Source organism: Equus przewalskii, chromosome 10, assembly GCF_037783145.1.
Source record: "Equus przewalskii isolate Varuska chromosome 10, EquPr2, whole genome shotgun sequence".
NCBI classification, from domain to species: Eukaryota; Metazoa; Chordata; class Mammalia; order Perissodactyla; family Equidae; genus Equus; species Equus przewalskii.
In genome coordinates this window covers 61,048,503-61,058,752 of record NC_091840.1, presented here as the reverse complement: position 1 = coordinate 61,058,752, position 10,250 = coordinate 61,048,503, and the positions used below count along the sequence as shown (strand labels likewise).

Genomic DNA, 10,250 nt, shown 5'->3' with positions numbered 1-10,250 from the left:
TCCTTCTCCAGGGACAATGAGCCCATCTGAGACATGCAGTGACAACGCAAAGAACCAGGACTTGGAGGTCCCATGGCCCTCAGGCCAAATCCCAGCTCAGCTCCTTCCAGCCAGACCCCTTCTCCGTGGGCCTTGCTTTCCTCAGACCTGGGCCCCTGGCTGGAGTCCCCGGAAATCAGGAAGGGAGGGAGCAAAGCACAGCCTTGAGGGGGCAGACGGGAGCGTGCGCAGTGCCGGATCAGCAAGGGGAGCCGGGCTGGAGGGCTTCCAGCTGAGCAAAGCGGGGGCATTCGTCACGAGGACTGCTGTCAAGGCCAGCAAGAAGATGCATCCTGACAACACCAGGGACTGTGACCCAGTCACTCCCTTCCGAGCTCTCTGCCCAGAAGAACTGAAACCGCTGTGCACAGAAACCGGCTCGTGAACGCGGACGACTAGACAGCTCACAACAGCCGAAAGGCAGACGAGGGCCCAGGGTCCGTCAGCAGGCGGACAGGCGCACAGTGCGGGCTGTCCCACAGCAGGCGGACGGGCGCACAGTGCGGGCTGTCCCACAGTGGAGGCTCATTCGCCATAAAAAGGAATGAAGTTGTGACACTCGCTACAGTGTGGATGAAGCTTGAGGACATCATGCCAGGTGAGACAAGCCAGACACAAAAAGCCAAATACTGTGTGATTCCACTTAAATGAAAAACCCAGAATAGGCAAATTCCTGGAGACAGAAAGCAGACGAGAGGTTGCCAGGGGCCGGGGGAGGGCGTGGGCAGTGACTGCCAAGGGGCACAAGGCGTTCTCTGGGGTGATGGAAGTGTTCTGGAACTAAAGAGTGGCAATGTTAGCACAAGGCTGCAAATGTAGTCGATGCCACTGAATTTACACTTCCAAATGGGAAATTTTGTGTTATGTGGATTTTATCTCAATAAGGAGGAGAAACCACCAGGAACAGAGCAGGACCAGAGCAGAAACAGCCACTGACATGGTGAGCCAGACCCAGACCGCCAGCGGCCCAAAGGACTCCTTGGGCCCCAAGGCTGTGTGGCCTTGGGCCCACGTCTCTCCATCCTGCAGCGGGTGAGGAGTGTGCCGCTGGGATGGCAGGCCAGGGTGGCAGCTGAGAGCGCTGGGCTGGGGGAAGGGAGGCTACTGCACCCTGTACGCGGTCGTTCTGCTTCCCCAGAGAACCCAGAGCAGCCATCTGCAGGGACCGAGCACCGGCAGGGCTCTAAGAGGCAAGCCTGGCTGCGGCGTGGGGGTGTCCTGGGCTGTCCCAGACCACGTCTGGGCCATGCCCCCGACAGTGGCCGAGAGCTGAGCAGGAGTGGCGGCCTCTCTGTGTCCTTGGTCAGCTCCCGTCTCCTCCCTGGGCCTCGCCCACCCACCTGGGAAGGGGATAGACCCCAGTAGTCCACGAAGCTCCTGGCCCAGAGCCTTTCTGCTCCGGGATCTCCAGAGAAGCCGGCCAATCAGCATGATGGACAGGGAGGCAGGGCCGTGCACCGGGTCAGCAGCGCTGATGAAGCGACAGGCGAGTGTTCGAATCCCAGCTCCACCATTTCCCAGCCCCCCCACCCTTGGGCCTCTCCCTGCCTCAGCCTCTCCATCTGTAAAATGAGGAAAATAAGTGCAACCACTTTGTAGAGTATTAGGAGGATTGAGTGAGCCCCTCAGGGCAGAGCCAGGCCCTCCTCGTGTGGCTTCTTGTATCTGACTCTTACAACAACCCACTCTTGAGGCGAAGAAACAGAAGGTCGTGAGTGGAGCTGGCTGGAAGGCGAAAGGGGCTGCGCCCCTCCATCCTAACTAGACCCCTAGCAGTGGAAGCTCAGGCTGGCGGGGCGGGAAGAGGGGAGGTCAGGAAGGAGGCCCTCTCCCCATCTCCCCATCTCTCTCTCTCTCTCACACACACACACACACACAGACGCACACCCGCAGGAAGAGCCCCCCAGAGTGAGGAGTGGGGAGTGGGGAGCATGTGGCCTGCACCAGGTCCAATTCAGCTGTACCAGGCACACGTTATAAATTTTGCATCATCTGGCTATGAATAGCTTTCCTCTGCAGCAAGACAGGCAGTTCACAGGGGAGAGAAGGGCCTGGGGAGGGCGAGACGCACCCCGAACCCCATCTCGGTTCCTGAGATGCGGCAGACGGAGGGCAAGGGCTGCGAGGAGGCTGTGGGAGGATAGAAAGGGCCTCCCCTGTGTCCCACAAGGGCCAGGCGAATTTGCCAGCCCAGCGGGGGAGGCTGCACAGGGGTCCCCACGGAGCCCCTGCAGCCCCATGAAGGCTTCCAAGACTGAGCCCAGGAGGACGCCACAGCCCACCCGGAGACTCCATTCTCCCCCAGCCCTCGTGAGGCCCACGAGGTAGGGGCTGCGAGGCCATTTCTCAAATGGGCACACTGAGGCCTGGGGAGGTCACCCTCCACCAAAGGTCACACATGCCAGCTCAGCCCAGTCAAGCTGATGGGGAAGGATGAGGGGGCCAATCAGAGAGGGGCTGGCTGGGCCCAGGGAGTGGGGTCCAGTGGGGTGTGGGCAGGCGGCTCGGGGTGGCCACAGTGAGGCTGATGGTGTCACAGCGGCTTCCACAGCCAGTGCGGCTGGAAAGCCCGGGTTCAAACGTCAGCCCCACCCCTTCCCAGCTGGGCGGCCTTGGGCAAGACACACACACGTAGAAAATAAACCTTTCTGTGCCTCAGGTTCCCCAATAATAAACACATAATAGAATAATGAAAGTACCCACCCCCCAGGGCTGGGGCTCAGGTGGCGGCTCTGGGCCCCACCCTGCCGCTCCAGCTCAGTTTTCCCATCCCCGAACAGGCCGGCCGTGGCCGGGAGAGGACTAGACGAATGCGTACGGCCTGGAGGGGAGCCTGGCGCAACGGAAGGGCCCCGTGAGCCTTTGTCTCCACTGTCGTGGAGTCTGGGTCAGTGAAACATGGAGGGGGCCCCTCATCCATAATCAGAGGAAGTCACTGCTGGGCAGTGCCCACTCGCCACCAGGGGGGCACCCCAAAGTGTCTAAGGCATGCTTCCAGTCCCCACCAGGCCAGCCAGCCCTGGCTGAGGCCAGGGAGTGCGGTGAGGGGACACCCAGACACGAGCACTGGCCCTGGCCGGTGAGGCCGTCAGCTCTGCTGCTCCTCTGGCAGGGCTGAGGGTGACGGGGCCGTGTCCACACAGGGCTCTGCAGGGCACCACCGCCTGCACCCACAGCCCATGTTCCAAGCTTGGGGACCTCAGACCATCTCCTTAACCCCACACCTCTGTGAGCTGGTCTGTAATCTGAGAAAGCGGACCAGCCACCCCATGGGGTTGTGGTGAGAGTTACTACGGCCAGAACCACATCCAGGCCACTTGTTAACATAACCCTGGGGGCCGGCTTCACCCAGTGTTGCCGTGTGCCAGGCAGGCCTGTTCTCAGTGCTCTGTGTGTGCTGACTCCATCTTCAGAGCGCTCCTCTGAGGCAGCTGCCGTTAGCACCCCATTTTACAGATGGGGAAACTGAGGCCCAGGGAGGTGAAGGGACCTGCCCATGACGTGGCCCTCATCGTCATCCCTCCATCACCACTGACACCAGCATTGGGATCCTGGCTCTTGCATTTAATTGCTGGAAGACCAGGATGAGACCTCATCTCTCCCCCAGGCCTGTTTCCCCAGCAGCGATGGGTCTGAAGTGACGAGAGCAAGATCCGAGTCTGGTCCTGGCGCCTTCCCTTGCTAGCGGGGGAGGCGAGTCCTCAACCCTCTGTGTGCTTCTGTCTTCTCCTCTGTGAAGTGGGAGCCGTGACGGCTGCTGCTCGCAGGACGCAATGAGGCCAAGCGCACGAGGCTCTCAGCACAGCCCTGGTGCTCAGGGAAATGGGTCGTGCTTTTGTGACCGTTGCTGCTGCTGCCGTAAAGCGAGGAGTCCCTAAGACCCCTCCCGCCCTGACACTGACTAGAGGAAGGGGTGCCTCTAGCAGCCAGGGACCCCAGCAGCTAGAGCGCCGGTGGCCCTCCAAGCAGATGGCTATGGGGCTGGGTGAGGCTTCCCAGCCCTCTTCCCCACAGCCTCCCATCCACCAGAACCCCCTTGGAGGCTCTCTTCTCGTCCCTCCGGCCAGGTCAGAGGAGACCCTGGAACGTGGAATGTTCCTAGCAGGCAGCTCAGCTCCAGGATGGGGAATCTGGGGCACAGAGAAGGGCAGCAACTTGCCCGTGGTCACATGGCTGCCAAGCGGCAGAGCCAGCAGTCAGCCCCGATCAGCTCCAGGGCCCGGGGCCCGCCGCTGCCTGGGCAGCTGGGCTCCAAGAGCCCAATGAGGCCATCTTTCCCTTTGGGGAAGGTCCATGCTTCAAATCCTTGCTAAGCCCAACCCAAAGAACTGGGAGCTAAATAAAATTGAGTTTGTTTTGTACTGCTGAATTTAGGGGATGTTTGTTACGCTGCAGTAGCTAATTGATGCACACCGTATCCCCATTTTACAAGTGAGGAGAGTGAGGTTTCATGGGCCAAAGCTCAAGGCCTCATCTCTACCTGCCAAGGGGCGTTCTACCCACTCTCCCATGAAGAGGAAGTCACAGGCTACAGCAGCAGTAAATGAAAAGCACACGCCCTGGGGATGGGTGGCCAGGAGAGTGTCTACCAGCAGTTTTGGCTGCATGATTAATCAAGATAAAGCTCATGCCAAAGGTGCCTTCTAATTGCTCCTGGCATTGTTGCACTGGCTGCTCACTGATCGAGTGGGCAGCCCAGCCCCCGCCAGAGAGCACAAGGCCAGCATCAGCCTCCTCCCTACCGGCTTTGGGGCGAAGAGTGGGGGCCTTCCCCTCCATCTGGAAAGTCGGCTGTGCTCTGGACGGTGGCAAAGAGGACAGCAGGGGCACTCAGTGCCAGCAGGGCCCCGCTGGCCGGCGGGGGCACCCCCTGTGCACCTGCAACCCCAGACACACAGGGCCGCTTGGCATTTTCAGTGCATGCTGTACCTCTGCCACTACTGCCCCCCCTCCCCAGCGCACCCTTCCCCATGTCCTCACTGGACCATGTCCAACTCTTGAGCAGCCCAGTTGCACTTCCTTCTTGGTTCTGCTCACTGTCGCCTGAGTCCAGGTGGGATCTGTCTCTCGGCGGGCCCCTGGCTCCCGGTCATGAGCTAAAATGATCAGTCCAGCAGCATCTGTCCTGTCAGTGTGGGAAGCTCTCGAGAGCAGGAGCTGTGCTCTCTACGCCCTGTCCTCGAGCCCCGTGCAAGGCTGGGTCCCAGCAAGTCCTTTACGATGTCTGCATTCCCCTTGACCTGAACTGAAGTCAGTGAGGGGGAGTAAACTCAGGCCTCTCCGGACCGGACCGCTCTCCTCCAGGAGAATGCATTTCTGAGGCAATGCAGCCATCCGGCCTCTCAATCCCAGTAGTGGGTCTGAGTCACTGGGGGGTCCGTCCAGGGATGGGGAGGCTGTAGAAGCATATGGGTCGTGGGGCCCCAGCTCAGAGCACTGATCAACCCTTCGGGGACGAGACTCTGGAATTTGTATTTTAATGAGTCTTGCTCTCTCTGACCGTGCCCACGACTCCTACCCATGGCCAGGGTTGGCAATGGCTGGGCTGGAACAGGGCTTTTCAAACTAGGTTCCAGAGCAGCCTGGGACTGGCAGGGGCACAGCTTCCCACCTGCCCGGACCTGGCAGCTGGCCTGCCTCCAACCTGTTTCACGGATCAGGGTTCGCGGGCAAGTTCTTGCTTCCTGAGGGGTTTGTTTAGCTGCCATGCAGCGTGGGAGGGACAAGCGCTTTGGAAAGCAGTCTGACAGTGTCTGCCAAGGCTGGAGATCCGCGCAGCCCGCGATGCAGCAGGTCCACCCTCGGGTGTGAACCCAAAGGAAACGGAGACCCGCGTCCACCAGAAGACGTGCGCCACAGCGTCCTCGCCACCTTGCTCGAGGTGGCCCTAGAGTGGAAGCAGCCCACCAAGAGAGGAAGAGGAAGCGCATCGTGCATGTTCGCACCATGGAGCACAGCACAGCCGAGGAGAACAAGCCGCGGTCACAGCAACGACGTGGACGAACCGTGCGGGTGTTACTCTCGGTGACGGAAGCCAGACGCAGCACAGCCCCAGGGGGACGACCGCACTGACATGAAGCCAAGGACAGGCCAGACGATTCTCAGGGACAACGGTCAGAGTGGCGCTGCCTGTGGGGGTGCTGGGCTGGCCGCCCTCTGCTGTGTTTCGGTGTGTGCTCTATGTGAGCTAAGTCTGGGGAAAAGGTTGACAAAATGAGTTCATTTAACAACCACTGGGGTTGAGGAGGCTCCGGCCTCAGGGACTTTCCGACCCCGGCTCAGGCCTGGCCTGGCCCCTTACAGGCCATCTGGCCTTGGGCACGCTCAGTCACTGCCCGGGCTCCACGGTGACTGAACCACGGGACGGGGCCCAGTCTCAGGGCCATGAGGGTGAGTGGCCTGTGATGCTCTAGCTGGGTGTCCACAGAAGCCCAGGCCTCCCTCGAATCCCAGAGACTGCACAAGGCCAGGTCAGGCTGAGGCAGCACTTGGAAAGGGCACCAGGGTTTCTCCGGTGGCCCCTCCAGGCCCTGCTACTGCTCCCCCAGCCCACAGCCAGCCCAGAGGGCCTGCTAGCCTGGGCATCCCAGTGGCCTGCTCTCTCCAGACACACTGGTCCCTCTCCTTTCTTCCAATAGACCTTGCTTGTACCTTACCACAGGCCCTTTGCACATGCCCCTGCCAGGATCACTGTCCCTCAGCTCCTTGCATGGCTGGCTCCTTCTCATTATTCAAGTCTTGACTTTGTGTCACCTCGTCTGAGAGGCTTCCCAGACTGCTAGCCAAACGCTGGAAAAGCAGCCCTTGCCCTCACTCTTCTCCATGAGTGCCTCTTATGACCACAATTATGATTGTTTCTTTGATGTCCGTCAGCCCCATCAGACTGGGCTCCACGGGGGCAGTCGTGGTAAGTGCATCATCCCCGGGCAGAGTTGCACATAGTGGTGCCAGTGGATACTTGCTGGATGAGTAGATGAAGAAGTGAATGAGTGGCCCAACTCAGAGCCCCCGAGACCACAGCAGGAAGGAGGTCTCCAAGGAGCAGAGGCAGCGACCCACACGATGAGGGTGGGCGCTGGGCCCCAAGAGATGGGCGCCATGGACGAGCCAGCACCCGGGTGAGGAAAACAGCACTGCCGGGACTCCCCCGAGGGGTGACGGTTAGGAGCACCAGCCGGACGCAAGGCCGCCAGGCTCAGCTCCCAGCTGCCCACTCCAGCCTGGGAGCACCCATGCCCACTGCCCGCTCGGTGACAGCGAGCTCCATGGGGGCCCTGAGGGCGACTGTGGAAGCACTTGGAACAGAGCTGGCGACACAGATGGCAGGAATTGTCTCTGAACATTTGCTGTAGGCAGTCTCGGGCCCAGGCTCAGCCCTGAGGTCGCACTGTGACACCATTTTGCAGGTGAGGAAACTGAGGCACAGAGAGGTGCAGCAGCAGGCTGAAGGTCACACCGCCGGTCAGAGGTGGAGCTAGGCTCAGCTAGGTCCTCGCTGCAGAGCCCGAGCATGTCCCCCACCAAGGCAAGGGACCCCCGGAGTGAGGTGATTCTTTAACTCCCAGCTCTGGGCTCCCTCCCCCTCCCACGCAGTGTGACCTTGGCCACGTCACCACCCTCTGAGCCTCAGTTTCCCACCCTCAAGTCACGGCTCATTGCCCTACCCGGACTCCCTCGGCAGGCCTGGTCAGCCAGAAGCCTCTGCCCACCGCCTGACCCATCACCCTGCCTGACGCACAGAGCAGGCCGTGGTCTCAGCTCCCAGCAGCCAGGTTAAACCTGAGCTGCGGCTTTGCTCCCATCGCCTTTCCCCGAGCTACGGGCTGCACGGCAGCTGCTCCAGCCCTCCCTCCAGAGGCCTCCCAGGGGGCTGAGCGCTTGGGGTGAGCCAGAGCAGGGGCACATCCCACCTTCCAGCCCAGAGGGACAACTCACCTTCTCACCTTTGACGTGGGCTCGCGTGCCCGGCGCTGTGGGCTGGTGTTCGCGTTTCCCCGAGAGCATCCGTGATCGGCTCCTCCAGTCCTGACACTCCCGGCCTGGGGTGAGGGCCGCTTCAGCGTGTGATTCAGGAGAGGGGAGAGGACATTTGGAACTGTGCCGCTGTGTCAGTTCCTCCCAGCTCCGGGGCAGGGCCCTCAGCTGGAGAGACCTGAAGAGGGGTCGGGACACTTAGCAGAGGCAAGAAATCCAAGCCAGAGGGTCCTTGGAGATGCCGGAGAGGAAGCTGTGCTCAGGACGGGGCTGAAGGCCTTGGAAGGGGCGAACCCAGAGCACCAGCTGATTCATGGAGTGAGCTCTCGCCAACTCCCCTCCTGGAGAAAGAACTGGAAGGATGGAGGCCACACAGGCCTCTGTGAATGCCTCTTTCCCACGCCCATCCTCCCCTACACATGGCTGGCCCCTCGTCTGCATGCAGGTGCTGCACCGAGCAGACCCCTTGGTTACCCTCCCAACAGCCGTCACCCTTCTCCCCGGATAACCAAACTCAGACTTTACTCAGCCAAAGGCAGAGGGCCCAGCTTCTAGAGCTGCACTGTCCATTCCTGTAGTCTCTGGCCACATGTAGTTGTTTAAACGTAAATTAATTACAATGAAATTTAATAAAAGTTCAGTTCCTCCATCTCACTGTCTACACACAGTTCAAGGGCTCAATAACTACATGTGGCTGGTGCTGCCATATTGGACAGCACAGATCTGGAACGTTGCCATCACTGCAGAAAGTTCTCTTAGCCAGCTCAGCTCCAGAGGATAAATCCTGATTGGTCGAAACCAGTCATGGCATCCCATTTTCCATTGCCAGTGGCAGGTCTGTGGTTGTCATGTGACGTCTTCTGAACAGTGAGACACAAGGGAAGACTGGGAAGATGATTGTCTGGTACAAAGAGACAGATGTGGGAGGAGCAGACTCTTTACACATTGGCTATCCCCCTTGCCTCCAGCCTTTGAACGCCATAATGAAAGGACATGATGGCTGGAGCTGAGGCAGCCATCTTGCAGCTATGAGGCAATAAGCCTAAGAACAAAAGCTGATACACTGCAGGGTATAAAACAGAATGATGAAAGGAGCCTGGGGCTCCACTGGGCTGTGAAACTACCTGCCTCTGAACTTTCCTTTACATGAGATAATTCAGTGTCTTTATTATTCAAGCCATTGTAGTTGGGGATTCCTGTCATCAGGAATGCTGAATGCTTTTTAACTGATAAACTATGAAATGATACCTACGTTCAACTTTCAGGCCTCTGAGCAAGTTGTTCCCTCTAAGTAAAATGTCTCTCTTCTCATCTCTTTCCAGATTCCATTCATATTTTAGGGCCCAGATCAAGGCTACCTTCTCTTAGAGGCATTCTCTTAACACCCCTCAAGGCTGGAAGTGACCACTCCCCCCTGCAATCCCGACCTGGTCCCTGCCTTCCAGCCGGCCCCAGTCACCGGCACAGCGCAGGCAGGGTCGGCATTCATCGCCATGGAGCTGGCATCCCAGGGCCCACAACAGTGCCTGGCAAGTAGAAGGCATTCCGTTCATATTTGGTGAATAAAAGACAACTGGAGATACTTTATTTCAGCATCCCCTCCATGTCCTGCACACGGTGTAAGTTTCCGCTAAAGCTTGTGACACGAAGGACTGAATTTCTCACCGTTCTCAGAAGTGGAGAAATTTAAAGCAGGTTGCCGGCCCCTGCCCACTGCCACACACCTGACTCATTCCTAGCAAACCGCACAGTTGAATGCAGAAGCAGAGCTGACGTTTTATTCTTTTCTTTAAAATTCTCTGTGTAGTCCATCGACGGATGAATGGATGAACAAAATGTGGTGTATGCATACAATAGACTATTATTCAGCCTTAAAGAGGAAGCAAATTCTGACACACATTACAACGTAGGTGAACCCAGAGGACATTATGCTCAATGAGATAAGCCAGTCACAAAAGGACAAATATGATGTGATTGCATTCACGGGAGGCACCTGGAGCCGTCAAATTCACCGAGACAGAGAGTGGAGTGGTGGGGGCCGGGGGCTGGGGGCTGGGGTCTGGGGAGCTGCTGTCTAACGGGCCCAGAGTTTCAGTTTTGCAAGATGAAAAGAGTTCTGGAGACGGCTGCACAACAACGGGAATACAGGTGATAAGACTGAACTGCACACCTAAAAATGGTAAAGAAGGTAAATTTTATGTTGTGTATTTTACCACAATTAAAAATTTTTAAAATTC

The 10,250-nt window shown here is 58.5% G+C and overlaps 1 long non-coding RNA gene across 1 annotated transcript; it reads left to right on the top strand.

Moving 5' to 3' along the window:
- The first annotated feature begins 213 nt into the window (after nt 1–213).
- LOC139073978 (uncharacterized) lies at nt 214–10,250 on the top strand. Its single transcript, XR_011523224.1, has 3 exons — nt 214–637; nt 925–1,071; nt 9,336–10,250. It is a non-coding gene; the product is annotated as an uncharacterized lncRNA (long non-coding RNA).